At 50.2% G+C, this 24,838-nt stretch overlaps 1 protein-coding gene across 9 annotated transcripts in view; it reads right to left on the bottom strand.

Annotated features, from left to right (window-relative positions):
• Positions 1-24,838, bottom strand: part of LOC139764378 (cytospin-A-like) — a 394,738-nt gene that overhangs the window by 274,693 nt on the left and 95,207 nt on the right. The window contains exon 1 of one of the 9 annotated variants that reach the window (XM_071690937.1): positions 94-444. The exons of the other annotated variants lie outside the window; for them this stretch is intronic. The gene's annotated coding sequence lies outside the window, so the exon portion shown is untranslated. Of the gene's footprint in view, positions 1-93; positions 445-24,838 lie in introns of those variants that run through there. 9 annotated transcript variants of the gene reach the window in all.

The following is a 24,838-nucleotide window of genomic DNA, read 5'->3' as shown; positions in this document are numbered from 1 at the left end:
GACTTGCTAAAATTAGTTAATGAAATCTATTCAGTCACACTATCCTAAATATATTAGCTGCTTACAAAAATGCAATATTTCCAGAGTACTTACCCATTGCAACAGTTTCACACAGCTGAGTATACCATGGAAATGTCAACCTTCATGTGAAGTACACACAATTCTTGACTGAACTACAAATGTCACTTTCATGCATCAAATCAAAGTTCTGATCCTGTTGTCTTTTGTGATCAGTAGAAATGTTTAAAGTTCAATGTAAAAAGTCAACATTCAAAGATCATTAACATTATGTGAGCTCATTCTGCCCTAAAAAAATGTTAGAAGACCCTTTTAAATTCACCACCTTCCTTCTTCATAACTGTCAATGAATAATTTCTGGTCGGACGTGATTGACAAGTCCCGGAGAGAATACACGTACATCCTCTCTCCTCACCCGAGACAAACAAACTACCGACGACCTGCAGACGACACACCAGCCCAGCAGGAGTTGCCAGCTCGCGCGACTTAGAACTGTTGACAATCCAAGTCACAAGTATCCTACGGCATGACTCGGTTTTAGTGTTGTTATTTTCGTATATACGAGGTTTTAACAACATATCGTTAATGACTGTTTCCGTTACTGCATGATTAATGACACTTTCGTACAATAACTTACAACAAACGAGTGAAAACCGTACCAGACTTCCTGCGTTATCAGGGCTGCCAACCCAAATCGTTTTTGTTTGTTATTGTCTACTACAAAGACATTCTGAGTGTAACAAATGACAGCTGGTTACACGGATACATTTGCTGTGGAAATCGTCCAAGGATACATCCTGAGGGACTAGGTAACAATTTCCTTGGATCATCTGGTATGTGATATATGATGTGGGAGAAGATAGCTCCCCGGTGTCCACCCACCACCTTCATTATGTAAGGCTACGTCTCCCTGCCTCTCCGACATTTGTTTACATCGGTACAAGTACAAAACACACAAGGGCACAACCGATTATTACCTCCCAATTATGAATATATAAGATACCACCCAATACCCGGCCGCACTATCGTCGACGCATCTACACACCTCCAAAACCAAATGCTGCCACGTCTGTAAATTGCGAATGCTTGTATCCATGAGTCAGCGCGCAGTAGGGGTGACCGCGGACGCCCTTCCAGCCAGGCCGGGGACGATGCTTGTGTGGGAGGTGGCCCCGCCAGAAGACCTTACTGTAAGGGGACACAAGCGGTGGTTGTGAGGAGGTGGTCACCGGCAAGAGACCTTACTACAAGGAGACACAAGTGGTCTTCTGTGTGGGGTGGAGCGGCAGGAGACCTTACTGCAAGGAGAAACAAGTGGTCTTCCATGAGGGGTGGCCCGGCAGGTGACCTTACTGCAAGGAGACACAAGTGGTCTTCTGTGAGAAGCGGCCCGGCTGGAGACCTTACTATAACGAAACAGAGGGTGTGGTTTTAGGAAAGGTGGACCCGCTAGGAGACACAGGGGACGGAGACGGGGTCTGTAGGTTACACACTCAGGAAAGTAATGATAGCAAAAAAAAGAAAATAAGAAATAGATCACCCATACTTACATAACCTCTACGATAAAAAATAATCTATAGAATACTTATATATGGACCAAAACACAACGAAAACAAACATGCTTGAGTGACAGAGTAATATAAAACGAGCAAGCGCATCAGAAGTAAAGGTTACAAAACCGGGCTAAAATATGAACAAACAAGGACACGAGATCTTTACAAGCCCAGCTGAGGGGAAGTGAGACACGTCTTGACTTATGAAGGACCCACAATGGCACACAGCTGATTCATTACACCTTGTCCTCTGTCCGAGGGTGTAGTATTGCCTGGGGCGTGAGATGACTGCAAGGCCTCCCTGTCCATTACTTGCAGCTGTGTACGGCTTGCAGCGCTGGGAAAGGCGTGCCACACCACACGCATGCCTACAGCTTGGGAAGGAGAGGGACCATGAGCAGATTTGTGGAAAAAAGAATATGAGACAAACACCAGTGTTTGATGGAGAGACACGCTTTACAGGTTGTGCAGCGGCAACACCCGAGCACGTTACCCTTGATGATGTCACTGTTTACAGTTGTAGAGAATTATTTAACAACCGCAGGATGGGAGTCTTAGGCTCTTCCTACAGCATCCTCCCTCATACTCCCTTACAAAGACGTCTTCTCAAACATTCATGGAAGCCACTAAATATCCGACTGTTTAGCATATCAAATACCGGCACCACGACGACTATAATGTATGCATGACGACAAGACAGTGACTGTGACAGGAAGTATTGGTTGGGTGACAAAGTGAGTAGAAGAGAAAACCGTAAATGATGGATACGTTCACAAACAAAACATAATACACAACTGTCAGTAAATCAACAGCTCAAAACTACTGGATAAAAAGTTCAAAACATTAATCTTGAACTTAGAATGATGTGGCAAAGTACATAACAGGAGTACGTGAGAGATAGAACAGTACATAATAGGACATTAGAGATGAAATAATGTACAACAGGAGGACATCAGAGATAAAACTGTTCATAAAACAGGACGTGAGAGATAAAACAATGCTTAGCAGGAGGACATGAGAGGTAACAGTGGGGAAACCATCAGAAAGGTCCATATATGCACCTCTGTTAACGGGACACGATCTTGTATAACAGGCTAGAGATGTATGAAGGTAGGGTTGCTGGCATAAGAAGCACACCGCGAAGGAAGCTGAAGAGATCCAGTGAGAGAACTGCTGAAGGCCACGGAAATATTAGGTTGGCAGCTCAGGGGGACGACTGTCCCTAGTGCGTAGTGAAAGTGTTCGAGTGTGCGAGTGAGAGGAAGATGACCTGAACACTCAAGTTAGCATGCACAGTAATCTACAATGGAATGCTGCAATAATGGGGAGGCTTTCCCCGCCACGCCAGACAGTGGACGGCAATGTGTGGAGCGAGAGGCTGGACCCAGCAGGCTCAACCCTCGTACTAGGCAACAGAGTTGAACATGACGGATCAGATACTTCTATCAGTAAACAACACCTTACTTCACGCAGTTTCCTTATCAGTCACTGATGAACGATACTCTCGTGACCCCGACGGTGTAATGATAACGTAGGATGTACAACCTGCTGATGGGCAGGCCGGTCTCAAGGGTGACGGGACGTGGACCAAGGAGGGAGCATAAGACCCTGGCCCTGATTGTCCCTAGGGTGAAGGGAGGTGCGCCTGACATCTTCAAGTGGCGACTCCCTAAAACGACACTCAGGCCCGTCGAACGTGCTTGACAGGTGTGTCAGGGGCCAGGTGAGGCCTGGCTACCTGTCACCTGATACCGCTTTATCAATCATCTTCCTAAACAGGCCGGTGTAACCTCTTGCTTCCTGCTGGACCTGAAGACCTGGTGTCATCTTACACCGCAACACAACCTGCTGGAAACATTCTGTTGCTCTCATAATCAATACCTCACCAAAACAAGTTCTTCGGGAATTTCATAATCAATAATCGATGGAATGTGAACCCCATGAACCCCTAGTCATATCATCAGGAAAATCTCATATGTTCCGTATTTTCTGTTACAAGAGGAACTACTGACAACCTTTCAAGGGTAAACACTTGCCAGATCCAGAGGGTAACCTGCCGTTGACACTGCATATGAGGCCATCAGGACAAAGTGCTGGAGATAATTGGCTGGTGAACCGCAGATGTTCTGTAAAGAAGCTTATGTGCGTATGATGTGTTATCATCTTTACATGAGCATGATATACTTCATCCTACAACACTTACCAGAACGTTAAGAGAGGACAACATAATGTTCCAACACCAATAACCAAGTTTAATGATTTTCTGTTGTCTTGCCTGTGTGTGTGTGTGTGTGTGTGTGTCATGAGAGGCTGGGTCAGACACAACAGCATCCTGCCAACTACATCCGGTGTTATTGATGGAGGTCTAGTTACTCCACCATGGTCCTCCTCCCACCATCATCTCCACACTCCTCACAGTGGACAGCCTCCACTAGTGTTGCCCAACCACACCAAACATGATCACGTCCTCTACTTTATAAATTCTCTGAAGTACTTTTTATATCGTGTACACACATCGCTCTGGTCTGCTACAGGAAACCTCGTGGTCTTATGTTGAAAGTCATCATCTTTTTCCCAAGGTAAATACAACATGGCTGCCCTTCACGCTCCTGCATCTCAAACCTCTCCTGTCTCGTTATACGTGGGAAATTATAAGACATATGGGCAACATCCCGGACTGTTTGAGACATTATCCTCGTGAACCTTGACAGAGCTAAAACGTAATTTCTGCTTACATTTCTTTCTCATAGCACTTGCCTCCGTCTTCTCAACCTTAAAACCCAGGCTGGCTCGGCCAAAGTACTTGTCCAGGTCGCTTAACCTTTGACTCCGGTGTGACCCAGACCGACCCACATGATCATCACACACTGAGGATGGCAAGATGAATTGGGTCACATTGGATCACTCTGCACAGCGACCACATCCACTGGCCACAATGTACAGTGACCACATTCATGGGTCACACTTCACAGTGACTACACCCATTGGATACACTGGCTTGCTCTTTATGCCAATAAGAGAATATGATAACACAGATCTACTTTTCTAAAGATATCAATTAAGAATCGTCAGTTTCCAGAAGCTTACAGACAGAATCACCTCAGTAACCACTCTGTCTGTCTCACCAGGACCAGCTGCTGTACACACTTAGCTTTTCTCATCTCCCTCCACTACTGGCGCCACGCCCCCAGCCACAGCGTGGGTGGTGGTGGTGGTGGTGAGTAAATAAAGCAATAAACGAATTAACTAATGAACCATCGCCCTGGACCTGTTCCTATCGTTCATTACCTTCCCACCACAAACACTCTCGTCCTCCCTCACACACCTCCAGCACTGCCACCCTCCCTCACACACCTCCAGCACTGCCACCCTCCCTCACACACCTCCAGCACTCCCACCCTCCCTTACCCTACTGTCAGCCCATTATGACGAATATTTATCCACCATCACTGAAGAAATTGAAAAGACAAAAAAGATTGCAGAGTACTATTAATGTGAGCTTTCTCTAGTGCCACACCTGCCGCTAGAGGCGACACACTCACCACACCAGAGGCAACATTAGCCACATGGGTCAACCTGGTCTTCCAGTTAACCAACGGATGCCGTACCACAAGGGGGCCCTCCTACGGAAAGGTGATTCATAAAACTGAGCCTTATGTCCGCTATACACAGGGCGTGGGGTCCACCTTATCTGCTCATCGGGGCATTAGTGTACTGTCAGGTAGGAATATGTAAATGAATTCATTAGCAGATTCCCAGGATGATAGTGGCGCGTCAAAACAAACACAGGCCATAATGGAGGTCTGGGTGCAGAACCCCGAGACACACGAGGCCTGGCATATTACCGGTCCCGGAGCCCTGCTGGCGAAGTTACCTGTGGGGGCTGTGTTACTAGGTAGGAGGATGCCTGGGGCGCTGTTACTGGGGAGGCTGCTGCCTGGGACGCTGTTACTGGGGAGGCTGCTACCTGGGGCGCTGTTACTGGGGAGGCTGCTACCTGGGGCGCTGTTACTGGGGAGGCTGCTGCCTGGGGCGCTGTTACTGGGGAGGCTGCTGCCTGGGGCGCTGTTACTGGGGAGGCTGCTGCCTGGGGCGCTGTTACTGGGGAGGCTGCTGCCTGGGGCGCTGTTACTGGGGAGGCTGCTGCCTGGGGCGCTGTTACTGGGGAGGCTGCTGCCTGGGGCGCTGTTACTGGGGAGGCTGCTGCCTGGGGCGCTGTTACTGGGGAGGCTGCTGCCTGGGGCGCTGTTACTGGGGAGGCTGCTGCCTGGGGCGCTGTTACTGGGGAGGCTGCTGCCTGGGGCGCTGTTACTGGGGAGGCTGCTGCCTGGGGCGCTGTTACTGGGGAGGCTGCTGCCTGGGGCGCTGTTACTGGGGAGGCTGCTGCCTGGGGCGCTGTTACTGGGGAGGCTGCTGCCTGGGGCGCTGTTACTGGGGAGGCTGCTGCCTGGGGCGCTGTTACTGGGGAGGCTGCTGCCTGGGGCGCTGTTACTGGGGAGGCTGCTGCCTGGGGCGCTGTTACTGGGGAGGCTGCTGCCTGGGGCGCTGTTACTGGGGAGGCTGCTGCCTGGGGCGCTGTTACTGGGGAGGCTGCTGCCTGGGGCGCTGTTACTGGGGAGGCTGCTGCCTGGGGCGCTGTTACTGGGGAGGCTGCTTGGGATGATTTATTACCGGGGTTCATCAACACTTCCGTAGACCCGCAACCATTCCTCTGTAACAAACCCAAAGACAATCAAAAATACAACATTATTACATTATTACATACAACATTATTACATTATTACAACTAGGAATATTACAGCTGGTGCTACAACAATAGCAATGACTGTTACTGCAAGCATTACTATCACAATAACTGTTACTACAACTATCACAACAGTAACTACTACGGTCATCACTACAGCTGTTCCTTCGTCGATTCGAATCCCTGACATAAACATGATGACGTGCAGTACAACAACTTCCACAGTTTCATCTTATGTCCATCCTGTTGTGGTTTCCGGGTCTTGCCTCCATCCCCGAAGCTTGTCTTTGGTCAAGTCGCAGGTTGTTTGTGGCCGCAGCTCGTAAGAAGACCCGCATAAGTATTGCAATTATGCTAATCAGCTCATCTTCATTCAGTCCTGGTCACGATGTCTCTCATATCTTATGATAAACCAGGCGGTCTTCAGACTGAGAGGTTTAGCCTTGTGTAACTCGGTGCTCTGTGCATCCCTTCCTTTCATAAAGATGACTGCCTACATTCTCTGGTTTACATTACGGGTCAAGCCTTCAAGCGTTTCATCATATATGTATATAACACCCATTGTACGTTTTAATGACAACAGATTCAGGATACTTCAAGTGAGGCAGTCAGTATTGTTGGTAGGTGTTCTTACTCCGTCATTCAACTAGTCATTTGCGGAGCTGTTACCTCGAGCACGCTCTTCTTGGGCTGTTGAGGTGCACAGATGCTTCCTACTCTACCCCACCTTATTCCTGGACGACCCGGGTCTTCCCTCCAGAGCTGATGACCCAGGATAGCGTCACCTGAGGCAGGTGGTCGTGCTCCAACTGCTGATCTACAGTCCTTACTTCCTCAGACACATATGTGAATTTTCTTCACTGAACATCACACTCTAGTGACCACTAAAGCTTCCACGACAAAGTTGGAACTGTCCGAAAAACGATGACACAAAGCTGCACAGCGATGCCATAACCGTCCGGCGGAGGAGAGGCAACGACGCATTACAGGAGGTCGGGCCGGGCCACGGACGTTCCTGGGTTGACACACAACACTGCCACCAGTCCAGCAGCATGACACCCACACCAGCTGGGACAGATCAGGTCCATCGTCCAGCTGCAGCCTCGGGCCACACCTCTCCCTGCACCAACCTTCCCTCCATCATGACTTCGTTTCTGGGCTTCAACTTACAACTCGTGGAACTACATGGGCTACATGACCGGTCAGAGGCAACCATTCCCGATCATCATCATCATCATCATTGTCTTCAACAGCATAATGATTAAAATCCCTATATCATCATTATAGTCACCTTACTCATATCCAAAACATTATCATCATCATCTTCATTACAAACAGTTAATATCACTTCTTCTATCACTGAATACCTTAATTACTAATTACGCACACACAGACACACACACGTCTTTCACTGACGCAGCGGAAATTAGTGTGGGACCAAACAGGCAGGCGGGTGGGCGCGTACGACGGTCCACTTCGCAGAGGAAGGTTGTTGAACAGAGCGACATGTGAGGCGACAGACGACCGCCACACCTGTGATGTAATGACGGGAGGAGAGGGCAAGTCCTGCCAGTCATCACTACCGTAAAGACTTACACTCCATACCTCCACATGGCTCAACACCGCATACACTTACACCTAACATTCATCCCTATGAATCGAAAGTCATACCACTGACTCGCCCCACTACCACACCTCGGCCCACTCAACCAATCGGCAGATCTTAGCTACAAAAAGAGACACAGAAGAAAGGCAGAAAAAAACAACGCTCAGCGAAACTATCTACTGACGTATGTTTATCGCAGTGATCCGTCGCTCTACCATCGTACCATCTGAAATGAAGTGCGACGTGAGGGAGGTGATGGGCCGCACGCGAGATGCGGTGCATCGGCTGCCACCCGGCAGGACGGTCTTCCTCACACAGACACTGATGATATTCCGTATTTCTGAGACAACAGGAGGTGACAGTCTCCTGCAGGGGCGGAGGTGGTTCCCTGATCAATATCTTAGCCACGTCAGGAGGGGGCGACTCCCTGCCTGCTTGGGGGAAGGGCAGGGGGTAGAGGGCTAGTGGTAGAAGGGCTCAGTGTCTGCTGGTGAGCAAGCACAAGCAAGTTGGGGAGGAAGGCAGCCCGTGTCTGCTGGGGGAACAGCAAGCAGAAGAAAGGTACAGAAGAGGGCTCCGTGCCTGCTGAGGTGAGGGTATAAATGTTCTCACTCTACCACACCTCTCTACCATACCTATCACATCTGAATAACAGCACCACAATCCCATACCACCCAACCACACCTCCCTACCACTTCCACCAGAGGCCCCTCGAAACCCTGACATCTCGTGGCACCGCCCACTCACCACACGCAACCATCAAGTCCACCAGCAGGAGCGGGACTGCTGGCGGCTACTGTAGCAGTAGCAGCTGGGAGGAACACCTGCCTTCCACAGGTAACTGTACACCGCCAGCACCCTCTCCCCTATGGATGACTGACTCACTGGTAAACAACATATCACCTGACACCTTCCTGAAGGGTCATTAGCCATGATCATGGCTTCTCTACCTCGTTAATGTCTCCTGACGCTTGTTGTAGAGTGACATCAACACCACAGCACATAAACCCTTCCCCCTAAAGAACCCTCCACTGCCCCTCCACCTGACAGGGTGAAGCCCTCCACTCCCTCCAGCTTTGCAATACTCGCGAAAAATCCGGTGTAATCCGGGCAAATCCACAACAGCTGGGCTGCTCGTGCGTCATCCGACACACCTGAGGTCCTCTTTAGGGCGTCGCTTCGTAAGCCAGTCACTATTAATCCAGGATACACAAACACACCATGTATGACGCAAGCAAGCATCCACACTATGTATGACGCAAGCAAGCATCCACACTATGTATGATGCAAGCAAGCATCCACACTATGTATGACGCAAGCAAGCATCCACACTATGTATGACGCAAGCAAGCATCCACACTATGTATGATGCAAGCAAGCATCCACAAGCGGTTCGGTTAGGTTTTCTTTTGTGATGAATCAAGGCAGAGAAAAAATCGCGATACACCTCTTTGATATTAACCAAAAAATGAAATATGATCGTAGATAAAGAATTCTACTTGGTGTAAGTCTTGTAGTGTTGTGTCCGTCCCGTCACCATCCTGGTGAATAGGACTCCAGTGCTCTGAGTCGCCGCTCATCGTGAGAGCTTCCAAGAAAACTGAAGATCCATTCCTCTTGAGCCTCGTGTGCTGGAAATCCAGTCTCTCGGTCCTGCTGACTCACACGTCTATCATAGCTTCATGATGAGCATGACACGAAGGCTGTTTTTCACCGCTGCTGAAACAGGCATGAGCTGGCGACTGCCTCCCCACTCGTCCCCGCGTGAGTCAAGCAACGCTCAAATTTGAACACGTGATGACGTCTTGGGTGTGTGCGTGCGCTGCACGTTGGGTGGAGCGTAAACTGTGCGTATGTACGTGCTTAAGCTTGCGTGGGGACGCGCGAGCATCACGGACGTGCATCACGAACACGGACACATCCACGCACCTCCCTGATAACGGGGTTGGCAGCCGGACCCCGCAGGAGTCACCTTCCCACTGACTAGACCCAACACAAAAAGTCCTTCCCCACCCGCCTGACACTGACACCCAGAAGCATCACCAAAACCCGTAAGAAGCGACTGGAAACCCACAGTGCCACTCCGGCGTGACCAGCTGCTTCCATCTTCTGCAGCAGACTAAACAACACACGTTAACCCACTATGGTTACGTCTGCTTTACAAATTATAGGAATATTCTTAACTGTGATCTTAGAGTCTATGATTTTTAAACACTTGCGGACATACACGTATTTTCACATACGTGTACAGTAGATAAAAGAAAAATATGTTGTGGATGAATTAATGCCTGGAAAAGGCATCTTATATATAACACTGTCAGTAAATAAAACAGCAGAACCAACATCATATCTATTTCATCATCAGTATGAAGGAGAAATTCAATCTATATTTTCCAGGTCATATTTCTGCTGTTATGGCAATTTTCTGCTACATGTGTGTCTTTACCATGACGACACCAGCACCACCACACGACCCTCACACACCTCGTTAGCCCGTGCGGTTAACCACGACCTCTGTGGCGCTAACTAGTCTGAGGTTGGCAACACAAGAAAAAGGAAATTTAAGTCACTTTACGAGTGATGCAGTAGTTTGGTGTTCATGTTCTGCTCACCCTTGTGGTCTGAGTGGTCACATCGGCGTTATGGCTCGCTGCCTCCACCAAGGTCCAGACTTCACTTTCCTCCACGGTTGTGTTCCCTCGCGAAGCGTGAAGGGAAATGAGACAAGTAAATTACGGGTGGAAGGGAGCGATGTCTTCATGTACTGCCACTGATCCACAGAACATGTTTACCCTCGTCCCGACAGTCACACCTCGTCTATCCCACACTCGTTAACCTCCAGATAAAGGTCAGAATTCTTCACAAGTGTGGCACGGTGCTTCCTAATGGCCAGATTTTCCTAAACATCCAAGTTGTTAGTTCAGATGTCCGCCCCAACTCTCCCCACCAAGGGATCGATCCATTGTCTACCGCCATGACGAGAGGTCTGAGCATTACTGACTGGACGACGATGACCGAAACCTTCCCAGACTCCAGCAGCCACTGTTGTGTCGGCTGCAACCTGTGTGACGGTATGTCCTTGACGGAAACCCAGGTGAGTGACGCGTGACGAGGGGCTACCGGCAGAACTCCCATAGCGAATGACGCGTCCTCCGCCGGCCAAGGTCGCTTCACAGCTCCTCCTTACCATCTCTCTCTCTCTCTCTCTCTCTCTCTCTCTCTCTCTCTCTCTCTCTCTCTCTCTCTCTCTCCGGCCCACCATCTCTATCCCACACTTGCCATATACACCTGTCCCTACCCACTCGTATACACAGCAACACCTCTACTTGTATTTAATAGTATATAACTGGCCATACAGGCACGGCTCTGTGTGTGTGTGTGTGTGTGTGTGTGTGTGTGTGTGTGTGTGTGTGTGTGTGCGTGTGTGTGTGTGCGTGTGTGTGTGTGTGTGTGTGTGTGTGCAGTGCCACTGGGCCTGCCTGCCTGTAGTGCCTGAGCCAGAGGGAGTTGTTCCCTCAAGACATGGGAGAGGGAGATTTAAAGCTTATAAAGGGGTCTAGTGGCCGGTAGGGAAGCTAAAAGCTAAGCTGGGAGACACAAGGGACCTAAAGCTTTAACGGAAAGGGGCTCAGTGGATTTTACCGCTGGAGGGGATTTAAACGTGTGACGTGCGGCCTTGGTGGGTAGCAATAGAGGGGGATCTAACCCTCTTGTAAGTGGCGGGGTTCAGGCGGTTTAAAGACCTTGCAGACGGCCTTGGTGAGCCAGGGGGGAGTCCCCCAGGGGGCTGTACCTGCAGGGGTGTAGCCCCAGGGTCGGCCTCAGGCACTGGGGTTCACATGGGTGACGGCCATAGCTAATAACACCACCCACCCACCACCAGTGATCTGCCATGACGGACGGCGACTCACAATTTTCTCCACAGCCAAACGTTTTTTCTCAGTTATAACCAAACCCGTACAAACGTTTGCTTATGTGCAACAACGACTGAACAAACTTGCATTTTGATTATATATATATATATATATATATATATATATATATATATATATATATATATATATATATATATAGATAGATAGATAGATAGATAGGGAAAAGATATGGTTGTTGTTGAGGCGTAACTACGATGGAGATGCGTGGCACTGAGTCGTGGATACAGCTTCGCTAGACGTAGTGGAGACAATGATTCATCGTTCACCCTCCGAGGGTCCGATTATACCAGCCCCCTACTGGTGCATCGTCCTCAATGGACGTCCCTGATTGGTCGAAGTCTTGGAGTGTTTTTCGCTAATTGTCAGTGATTGGTCCCTGATCAGTTCTTGTTCCAAAAGGAGATTTTCTACTTGACTCTGATTAGTGCTTGTTCCTGAAAAAAGCCTTCCTACTTTTCTGTGATTGGTCATTGTTTTTGAGGAAACTACGACCTCGTTTTGTGTATCGACCTGACTGGTTCCCAGCAACAGTGTATCTCCTGGTATGGCTCTGGTCCTTACAAGGGCCCCTCCTCCTTTAGCTTTATTTATCCGAGAGGTTCGCTTCCCCAGTAGTTGGCCCCTCAATAGCTTGCCAATCCTTTTTCCTGGTCGACCGACAACCTTGTGTGTGTGTGTGTGTGTGTGTGTGTGTGTGTGTGTGTGTGTGTGTGTGTGTGTGTGTGTCACACTGTTCACCTCTGGTCCCAATCATCTGAGTGCGGTACATGACTTGCGGGTCACATCACCCCAAAGTAGCAGTCCTCTCCGTCACGTACCTCCTGCCCTTGTGGCCACTAAACGTGTAACACATGAACTCACTCAGGCGATACCCTTACTTACTGACCCGTGCACATCCACCGCCATGGCCAGTCTCTCTCCCTCCCTCACTCGTTCGACAATCTAGCATGCCCTCATGTAAGGTCTATAATCAACCATCTCTCTTTTCCACAACTAATATCCTCCTCAGGGCGAGGTCCCCACCCTGCCCCAGGTCGAGGGCCATAGCCTATGCCCCACAGGTGATAACACGGCCCTGGCCGCCCTCACCGCCGCAGGTGTGACAATCACAACAGCCAATTTTATTCACGTCAGCAGTGTGGGAAGGTCGTCAGTCGACGCTTCAGCCTATGACTGGAAAAGTTTAATTTCTGATATTAATTTGCGGATGCCAGTGAGTTTCATGGATGGCGGAACGTCAGTCACAGCGACCGCCTTCACGAACATAAACTCGTAACGTAAACATTTTTACATCACGAAAGAAACAACAAAATATGACCGTCTTGTGAGGTAGTCTCACACTACGTCACCACCGACATTTCATCATGAAACTCACATTATTACTGTCAGTTAATAAGAGCCAATTGCACACAACTTCTGACGGTGTTCCACTACAGTTGACTTTCTAGGTTAAGACTGTAATGACACGACTGTATGAATATTGCTGTACAGCTATCAAGTGCCTCATTACATACAAGGATACAACAGAATTTCTTAAACTCGAAATTTAATTGAAGATTTAAATCAAAAGATACATCACAGCTCAAATAAATAGAGCTCCCTGCCTACAAACACACACTCACCCATCCTCACATGCTTTTCCCTAAACACTACCCTCCACACACTCTCCTCTCCCTCACACTACCCTCCACACACTCTCCTCTCCCTCACACTACCCTCCACACACTCTCCTCTCCCTCACACTACCTTCCACACACTCTCCTCTCCCTCACACTACCCTCCACACTCTCCTCTCCCTCACACACTCGTCTCTCCTCATCCATACAACAGGAGCTCCTCACTACACACACTCACCATAGCGCCCTGTCCTCCTACCCCTACAAACCTATGCTCTCTTACCCTCCTCCTCCCCTCCAAAAGCACTACTTTACCACATTCCCATCCCCCCACCACCTCACCCCTCCACAACCACTACACCAACACTCCACCTCTCTCACCCTATCCACGACACCCCACCCCCACACCCCGCTCGTCCATTCCACAACCACCACACCTGCACCACTACACTATACGAGGCCGGGGTGATGTGGGTGGTGGTGGGGAGGTGTGGGTGATTGTGGGGGTGCTGGTCAACTCCCCCACTTCCCCCGAGGGGTGGTGTGGGTGGTGGGGGGAGAGGGGCGCCGGTCAACTCCCCCACTTCCCCCGATGTGGTGGTGTGGGTGGTGGGGGAGAGGGGCGCCGGTCAACTCCCCCACTTCCCCCAATCAATGAAACCCGCCTAAAGCTGCAGTGGTGCCAACTCCGCCTCCCCAGCATGACACTAGTCTCCCTCTCTCCCTCCCTGGTCATGGCTTCGGTACGTCATGCTGAAGGTGTGGCCGAGGCCCACAGGCCACAACACAAACGTGCACTTTACATGTCACACTGTAGGGTGGCCTGGGTGGCTGGCTGCCAGACGTGCACCCACCCAGCCCGGCCTGCCTGCAGCCGCCTGGTGCCAGACGGTGCCGCTGGCACTGCTGCCTCGGCCACCTTTGTTGTGCCTGTGTCTGGCTGACCTGGGCTGTGTCTGGCTGACCTGGGCTGTGTCTGGCTGACCTGGGCTGCGTCTGGCTGACCTGGGCTGTGTCTGGCTGACCTGGGCTGTGTCTGGCTGACCTGGGCTGTGTCTGCCTTACCTGGGCTGTGTCTGGCTGACCTGGGCTGTGTCTGGCTGACCTGGGCTGCGTCTGGCTGACCTGGGCTGCGTCTGGCTGACCTGGGCTGTGTCTGGCTGACCTGGGCTGTGTCTGCCTGACCTGGGCTGTGTCTGCCTGACCTGGGCTGTGTCTGCCTGATCTGGGCTGTGTCTGGCTGACCTGGGCTGTGTCTGGCTGACCTGGGCTGTGTCTGCCTGACCTGGGCTGTGTCTGCCTGACCTTGGCTGTGTCTGGCTGACCTGGGCTGTGTCTGGCTGACCTGGGCTGTGTCTGGCTGACCTGGGCTGTGTCTGCCTGACCTGGGCTGTGTCTGGCTGACCTGGGCTGTGTCTGCCTGACCTGGGCTGTGTCTGGCTGACCTGGGCTGTGTCTGGCTGACCTGGGCTGTGTCTGGCTGACCTGGGCAGTGTCTGCCTGACCTGGGCTGTGTCTGGCTGACCTGGGCTGTGTCTGGCTGACCTGGGCTGTATCTGCCTGACCTGGGCTGTGTCTGACTGACCTGGGCTGTGTCTGGCTGACCTGGGCTGTGTCTGGCTGACCTGGGCTGTGTCTGGCTGACCTGGGCTGTGTCTGGCTGACCTGGGCTGTGTCTGGCTGACCTGAGCTGTGTCTGGCTGACCTGAGCTGTGTCTGGCTGACCTGAGCTGTGTCTGGCTGACCTGAGCTGTGTCTAGCTGACCTGAGCTGTGTCTGGCTGACTTGGGCTGTGTCTAGCTGACCTGGGCTGTTGTCTGATTGGCCTAGGCTGGGTCTGGCTGACGTGGGCTGTGTCTGGCTGACCTGGGATGTTGTCTGATTGGCCTGAGCTGTGTCTGGCTGACCTGGGCTTTGTCTGGCTGACCTGGGCTGTGTCTGCCTGACCTGGGCTGTGTCTGGTTGTGTTCCACAACCTACAACACAACGGCTCCCTCCCATAATGCTGCGTTCCACAACCTACAACACAACTTTTCACCTTCAATTTCAGTAATGTTTACCTCCTGCTGCTGCACTAGTCATACTCCCAGACTGTATCGCTGGACTTCGTTTCGTTTCATAACTTTCCAACACCCTTAAAGCAGACGCGAAAACTTGTTGTGAATTTTAAGATAAACTATGTTCCCCCTACTTCCCCCCGTGTCCTGTTCCTCCTCCGTGAGTGAAGGAACTGAAAGAACCGATAAAATAAGATAAAAGCCTGGACCAGGTGGAGTGAACGAAGCGTTCCGGCACGCATGACTCATGGCAGGAGTTCCGCTGACCAGACAAGACGTTCACCTTCTGCTGGGCTTGATTTACCCCCCCCCCCTTCCCCCAACCACGTAGTGTTCCCCAACCCCCACAACACGTACTCTTTCCCCCTCCTCCCCCACATGTATTGTTCTCACCCTCTCTTCTCCCTTCACCCCACCACCCACACGTAATCTTTCCCCCTCCCCTTCTCCCTCAGTTCAGTGTCATCCCTCCCCCCCTGTCCACCTCATTCCTCCACCTTATTCCCACACAAACCCCTCCCTATCTCACCCCAACTTATTTTGTGTCCTGTTCCCCATAGGCTGGTAACTCTCTCTCTCTCCCCCTTACCCCTAGCCTACCCTACAACTAATCTCCTCCACCATGACCTAGCGCTGATAACCAATCTCCAACACAACACACAGCTGGTAGCCCATCTCCATCACAACCTAGATGTTGTAGTCACCATCCTGCACCGTCAGGAGCAACACCTCTTGGGCAGGGGTCAGCCCTCACTCCAGCAGGTGCGGCCTCACACGGGCTCGAGGAATCCACCTCAGCGGTTAGCATGATGCAGAGTGCGGCCACTGGTGCACCAGCTGGGGTGGAGAGAGGTCAGCTGGCTGCTGGTGTGACTCATACATCCCTCAGTGGGGGGGGGGGGGGGGGGGAGCTTGTGAGTGCCTGCTGGTGTAGAGAAGCGGGCTCCCGGCCTCCCTGTGGCTCACGTCAGGCACTGTAAGGAAAACAAACTAACCTACCATGACGTCACCATGCGATGCGGTATGTGTGTTGTGTCATACATGTATGTATGTATGTATGGTTGTATGTATGGTTGTATGTACATATTACAGGCACAGTACACATGACCTGACGAAGGGCACCACTGCTCTCAGGAAGTCACAGCAGGAGAGGTTAGCAGGGGTCACTCGGGGTCACACTGTGACCATGACTCTAGAGAGACGCAGAGGGACCACACCGTGACCTTGACCTGGTTCCTAGAGGAGGAGGAGGACACAGGACATGGGGGAGGAGCAGCCGGCCTGGCGGCGGCGCCGGGATCCCCGACAGCAGTCATCACGCCGCCCTCACCACCACCACCGCTGCTCTGACCTAGTTAGTGCCACTCCCCTCTGTCTGGCCCTCCCCATGCCTCTCCCCTCTGTCTGGCCCTCCCCATGCCTCTCCCCTCTCCTTCCGTGTCCACAACAGTCCCCTTCCCCTCTGTCTGGCCCTCCCCATGCCTCTCCCCTCTCCTTCCGTATCCGCAACAGTCCCCTTCCCCTCTGTCTGGTCTTACCCTCCCCTCTCCTTCCGTATCCACGAGTCCCCCTTCCCTCTGTCTGGCCTTCCTCTCTCCTCCTTATCCCTGCCCCCTCTCCTCCCCTCCCTTCACCCCTGTCTGACCCTTATTCCCCTTCCACACGTCTGTGAACAAGAACCATTACCCACGACGCCCACCTTTCTGTCTCCGTCTTCAGCAGACTTGACAAGTATCCTGACTTTGTCTATCGTTAACACTTCAATTCATTGTTTACCTCGTTATCATAACTAATCATTATTTTACCTTTGTAAACAATTCACGTACAGTGTAAACCGCTAAATAATTCATTCATTGCAGTCCAGTCCCAGTGAACTGTTTTCTAGCTGAGTGATCAGTCACTGAGGCCCAGTCCTTGGCCTCTGTGGTCTCTGTACCACAGGATGGGTGAGAGTGTACATTTAAATCGTCACTCGCGCAACAAAAGCTAAAATGATTTTTCAGTTCAAAGAATGTAAACAAATATATCACATTTTCTTCATGATAATTCTCAAAAGTTTCTTTACAAGAACGACATTCTAAATACAAACATAAACCAGGTTTCGCTGAGCTTTTTCATCGATGGCCGGCAGTGTTCAGCAAGCCATCACTACCATGCTCACCCTCGTCATATAATATCTGAACGAGACGAGGCTGTGCTCCCGCAGGCCCGGCCCAGCTGAACCCTCACAGTCACGCCACACACAAGGGAACCCAGCAGCCACAGCAGACCTGGCGTACTTGAATGTACTGAAGATCGAGCACGTGCTGCATACCAACCAAACCAACACAACAAACGGAACGGACCAACCAATCCAGCAGACGTAACGGACCAACCAACACAGCAGACATAACAGACCAACCACCCCAGTAAGCCATACGTCCCTCGCCCACACGACAGACACAACTAAGAACACACAAGACAAGAAGATGCTCGACACAGGCGCCCGCCCACCGAGGCGCATCATCTACGCCAAGACCACCCTCCACACTCCACACTATCTCAAACGTTCGACCAAACAAGAGCAGAGACTCTGGTTTACTGTGAGGGGTCGATACCAGCCTGGAGGGTGAAGTCTGTGATGGGGTTTGCTAGGGCAGGAGGAAGGGAGGGAGGGAGGGAATCACCCACATATCAACCAGGGTGAAGCGTAAGTGTGGTGAGTGTGAGGGAGGGAGGGAGGCAGATTCACCTGATGGGCAGATGACAATCAAATATCGACCTCACGATGACTGATCTACTGTTGGTGATGAACCATCATGGAGGTGTGAATCCTCACCAAGAACTTGCAGAATAATTCATACTCTACAGGAAAAATAATATCTTCACTCTTCATCTGCTCAGATAAAGTGTCAGGCAATAATACTGAGTAATACGGGAGGCAGCAGACGGCGGAGGGACGGGAGAGGGAGCACCAACACAGAGGAAGAGGAGGGGCGGTAGTGGGATAAGAGAGGAGGGGTGGGGTGGGGGAACAATACCCCCAGGTTCCGTCCGAGACGAAATTGCAGTGACTTGCTGTTGTGGGTCTGGCCCAGCCTTGAGGGCCTCCCCCAGACAACCCAGCACCACCAACACCAACCACACAGCCCCGACTGCCCTGAGAGACACCCCCAGAAACGGCAGCAGGCGCACAGTCCCGACCTCCCCGGCTACCTCACAAACACGTCAGAAACATCAGTAGCACCGACGCCCCGGACTGCCCCGCCTGACACACTACAAACAACAGCAGTTGCACATCCCCGACACCCGAAGCTCCATCTCAACCTACCCAGCCCCTGGGGAGTGAGGCGAGACGCACACGCTGGCAGGCAAACGCAATTCCCAGTGACGTCCACAGACCACCAATCTGACCCATAATCAACCAGATAATCCACAAACCAAGAATCCACCATAACGTTCTCAATCTTCTATGCGGTGAACAGTTTTTTCACCATTAAGGACAAAGTTATGTCACAATGAGACAACACTAAATACTGATAACATACAGTCTGTAGGACGGAGTTATCTATGATGAACGAAACTTTTGAAGTCATACAGATGTTGACGGCATATGATGAACGCCATGTGACCTTTGCTGGTGTAATGGAGGTGTCACAAGAGCCTTATGAATATCTGACACACATAATATAAACGATTCTGCTCCCTCAAAATGCTTTCTTAACAACATCATAAATATACCTGCAAGAGACCAGCGGAAAGAAAACGTCATATGTCCAGGAGCAGCAATGAGCCACACAGACCTGACACCTGCAGGTAAACAGTGCGACACAGAGCCACCGCAAACCAACACCACAACACACGTTAAACTAGAACACACAACCATAAAGAGCAGTAATCATGAGTAATTCGCTCTAACAATGAAATCACGAAACACCAAGACGTGGTGGAGAGGGGGACATCGTATCAAGGTAAACAAGAGGTACTGTTCGTCAAGCTTTGTGGCAGGCCAGACAGGCTCAACCATTGTCCGTCATTTCTCTCGAGACTGACTAGTGTTCCCCTACAACTGGTCCCTGCGGCCCCTTGTCTATGTGCGCAGCCGGGGACGTCCTCTGGTGATCCCGCGTAGCAGACGAGGTGGCCTCAATCCTCGGCAGGCACCCGCCAGGCATGCCCTTGCCGACGGCGCTCTAACGCCGCCCTCCTCCGGTAGGCCCTGCTGGCGTAGACGCTGAGTGTGTGTGTGTGTGTGTGTAATCAAACACTGTCAGAATCACAATATCTAAAAACTTTTTGTATTGTTATTCCAAATGCTACGTCAATGTGGCTACCGTTCTTGCTCATGTTGCTGTTGCTGCTGCTGTAGCTAACACTGTTGCTCCTGTTGATGCTACTGTTCCTTATAATGCTGTGCTCTCTTCCTGCGGCACCTCTTATCATCCTGTTGTATCCGCTGTTCCTGCTGCCGCTGCTACTGTTTTTGTTGTTCTTGACTTTGTTTCTGCTGCTGTGGTTTCTTCTGTTGTTACTGTCACGTAACTTCCTGTGTTCCTCGCCGACAGCACGCGTCCTTTGTTGTGTTACCCACGACAATCCTGGCTCCTGCCTCCGCTCCACACACCTGGTTTTCCTGCTCATATTCCAATCGAATTTACCTGTAAACAAAGGACGTCGTGTTCCGTCGCCATATGCTTACGTCAAAGCAGCAGCAACAGTGACAAATCCTCCCGAAGCAAAGGAAAGACATGGAAGGCAAAGTTTCCCGAGCAATACTAAGAACACCAGCAGGACAGTGACACTCACCGGGCTCTACTGAATACGTTCCCCCTGGCCACCTCACGTGACCCTTGACCTGTGACCCCTTCATACCCTTCCCTCCCTAGTGGTCGCCCCCCACCCCCAGGTGACACCAGACACACACACGGGGCGGGTCCAGGGCGGGCGATGACTCCATAACCAGGGTAGTGACCGGTGCTCCTGGGTCGGTCTTGCGCCCGAACCGTTTGCTGTGTCACCACTGACTTGAACACACACACACACACACACACACACACACACACACACACACACACGGGTCTCTGTGGTGTGGTGGTCAGCATGAATGACTATGATTCAGCTAAAGCTCACCCAGGGTTGGAACCGCAAGAGTTTGAATCCTGGGCGCGACAGTCGATCCACACTTATGTCGATACATAAGTACCTGGATTACGTGTGTGCGTGTGTGTGTGTGTGTGTGTGTGTGTGTGTGTGTGTGTGCGTATGCGTATATACACACTTATGAGTAAAAAGACATAACATACAGACAAACTTAAGTGACAGGACAAGTGGGTAACACTCCTCGTAACACACTAATAATAAACACACCAAAATCCACAATATAGAAGTGAATGGTGAGGTCAGGAAATACATTAAACAATTTATTATAAAGTATGGCAAAGTGATGTCTCAGTGTTAACTCTGGTGTCATAATGTTGGCTCTGGGTAGAATAATTGGAAGCATATACAATCAGGTCTAGTCAAGTGGCAACTGTGGTCATGTTTAGGTAAGCTAGGTCAGGTCAGTTCAACCCTGAACATAAAATATTTCTTTCTTACTGTACAAACTCTCGACATTCATGCAGTCATGAACTCTCGCTCAAGAGCGTTAATGACACCACGACTGGCTAGGTTACACAGGGTTAAGTGGTCATTACTGATACACAACACAGTCGGCAACCCGACCGGCAGGGTCGAACTGGGGTCAGGCTGGGTGACGTGTTGCCCACAGTCATGCGATCATGCACACACAACTCTAATGGCATTAAAATCATACATCATTAAGAAATATAATGACATATATCGTTCATGCTAAGACGTTATTTTCTCGCCACGTTGTTGTACATTATAGTTACTGTAATGTAAGACTGATTTATACCATGATTACAAAATTGTATGATTTCTACAACCCACCACTGTACACGAGGTATATGATCCCAGGGTGACCAGCTCTCTAACCCGACCTCATCACCAAGCCATCACCACCTAGGGTCGTACCATCGTGCTCAAGGGTCGTACCGTCGTGCTCAAGGGTCGTGCGTCGTCGTGTGCAGTGAAGGTGTGCGTGCGGCAGAGCGCGCGTCTCAGCCGCTGGCCAAAATTCAACACAAACTACAATGGACCAAGAAACTTAATTACACTTGGTAATCACGCCCACCCCCGGGGTCTGTCTCCACACACACACACACACACACACACACACACTACCATGACGCACACACACACACACACACCTGCCCTACACACACACACACCTGCCCTACACACACACACACACACACACACACACACACACACACTACCATGACGCACACACACACACACACACACACCTGCCCTACACACACACACACACACACACACACACACCTGCCCTACACACACACACTACCATGACGCGCGCGCGCACACACACACACACACACACACACACACACACACACCTGCCCAACACACACACACACACACACACACACACACACACCTGCCCTACACACACACACACACACACTACCATGACGCGCGCGCGCGCGCACACACACACACACACACACACACACACACACACACACACACACACACACACACACCATGACGCACAGACTGTGACACAAGCACATAGTAAAAGATAGACAATATCTCATGCTCTACCGTGAAGGTCAGAGCAATAACCGAAGACGAATTTTGTCAAGGCAATATAAGCAGTGATTAATACTACCAATATAATGAACATTGATCAACATTGCAGTAAGCAAGAAGTAGTGATCAACACTGCCAGGGTAAGCATCAGTGACATACGCTATACGTTATATTTTCATGACAGTAAAACAAACAAAAACAGAATTGTACAAACAATGCAGACACACCAGACGAACCTCAAGACGGCCAACAGTAAACACTTGACTGACCACAACAATGATGGCAGCAACAGTCAAGGAGGCGTATCGTAGGTAAATATATAATCATCATTCAACAAACCTCATTTGCCACAAAAGTACGATGTAACATAAACACACAGGAACGAGTGAGCAATGAACCTAATTCACTTTTCCCGCTCACTACATGGACGATAACCTCGACAGCATGACGGTACGACCCTTGACCATGACGGTACGATCAGTGAATATGACGGTACGACCCTTAGGTATGATGGATAGGCCATTATATCCAAGGGTCGTACCCTCGTGTTCATGGGTCGAACTTTCATGATACAGGTACACCGGATGTCATGCGCGTCATGCACCACCATGAACAGTAGGCGAGAGTTCCATCTCCCCAGCACCTGGGGTCTGCTGTGCAGTACCTGCTCAACGCTGGGGGAGAGTGCGTTGTGTTGGCTGGGGTCAGAGTGCAATCCCAGCACCTTCCCAACCCCTCACTACATACCACCTCCTCAACTTTCTCAACAGCATCAACCAATCATACGACACAAGATACAGTTAGTGTTGCCTTCAGCTAAAGCTGACTGTATACAGGATATGACCAAAGCTGACAGTATACAGGATATGACCAAAGCTGACTGTAAACAGGATATGACCAAAGCTGACTGTATACAGGGTGTCATAATTGCACATCAACAATCCTGTATCATTTTCATCTCTCATGTACCTAAAGTTTTCGTATTGATATGTATAATGCACTGGATCTGTATAGAGTTTACTGTAACTATAGACAAAACACGTTCTACCCAGTTCCTGTACTTTACCTACTGTAGATGAATTCACAACACGTCTGATGCACTGTACCAGCATACAACCTACTGCAGCAGCCACACTTTACATTTTGACCAGCTGTTCCTGTCCAGAGGCAGCTACAGGCTGTACCTTCTTCATGACTGAAGTATATACAGCCAGTAAGGTAACATCTAACCAACTGTACCTTTAGCCCTTCCAAGCATCCTCCTCTGGTCATAGCAACTTGCTGTTACAAAGATGATACATTCACAACTCCACCCCCCCCCCCAACTCTTGCCTCCTTTCTTTCTCTTGCCTTAGATATCTATCTCTTCTGGGGGTTCATTTTCGTCTGTCTTTTATGGTCTGGCTTCCAGAGGAACTGCTGTCCCAAACTGGAGCTTCCAATACGACAAGAACAACAAAGCAGCTTAGCCTCCGCAACCATAACCAAACTTCAACAATGACATCAACTCAGTTTCAAAAGACTTTCCACCCGACCCGAGTGCAGCAACCCCGCCAGCACCACAATAAGTCACAGGTTCACAATTCTTTAAAGTCACACTACGTTCTCCGCTCACCGGGACTCGACCCCCAAGCTAGCAATTTACAATCTTGCGACAGTGGAAGCTACAGGGAATGTTGCCACACACAGCCTGGCCCTCCTGACCTAATGCCGGCACTGCTATTGTCTCCCTGAGGTGATACGTCAGGAGAAACACGTAAGGAACCACTGAGGAACGTGAGCAGGAAGAGGTCATGTTCGTGCCTGGAGTATGTCCCACTCACTTAACTCAAGGGGATAGTGACCAGCTTAGTGACATCATGGCAGGTGATGTAGCACTGACATCTCAACTGAACCATAGCAACACATTTGAAGGGAAAGAGGAGTTTAAGGTTATGCATATTTCAACATTTGACCAAAGGAAAGAAGATCTGTGCTTCAGCAATAAGAAGATGAAACTGGTACAAGACGGGCAGGTGGGTGACACTGGTGATGGATGGTACTGATACACAACGTGAAGCAAACATCATGATATATTAACAGGGTATGTGGAGATGAGGTCGTGCGGGAAGGTTGTGTGTGTAGAACGGACAACGACAAGAGCGAGTAGCGAGGATAATGTGAGCAACATATAAAAGGAGACAGGCAGAGAAGCTAGGAAGAAAACGTACGCTGAAAGAAGTATTAATGAAACAAGAGGTGAACAGAACTACACAGACTTTGAAAGAGTCTGCCATATAGAGAGCAGGGTGTGATGAGATGAAGGCGAAGCAGACGTGTGAAGAGTAAAGTACGTGGAAATAAGAGCAGGTGCAACGAAAACGACTGATAGAGAAATAAGCAAAATAAGCAAAAGACTAATGACTGGGGACATGCAAAGAAACCATGCAAAGACCTTGAGAGGGAAGGACATTTTCTTTTCCTTTCCTTTATCAAAAGATGATGTACCGAGAAGGGGAAGGTCAGAAACTACACCGTGTAAAACAGAAAACGTACGAAGAAGAAAACGTTAGGACATAAACTGTAGAAAACATTGTAAGGGGGAACTGAAGTTTTACGGAACAAGCTATTACTATACCAAATCACTCTTACTTACCTTTGATATTAACTTAT

This window comes from Panulirus ornatus, chromosome 49, assembly GCF_036320965.1.
Source record: "Panulirus ornatus isolate Po-2019 chromosome 49, ASM3632096v1, whole genome shotgun sequence".
In the NCBI taxonomy this organism is placed as follows: Eukaryota; Metazoa; Arthropoda; class Malacostraca; order Decapoda; family Palinuridae; genus Panulirus; species Panulirus ornatus.
Note: the sequence above shows the minus strand (reverse complement) of the source record. Positions and strands in the feature narration are given on the sequence as shown.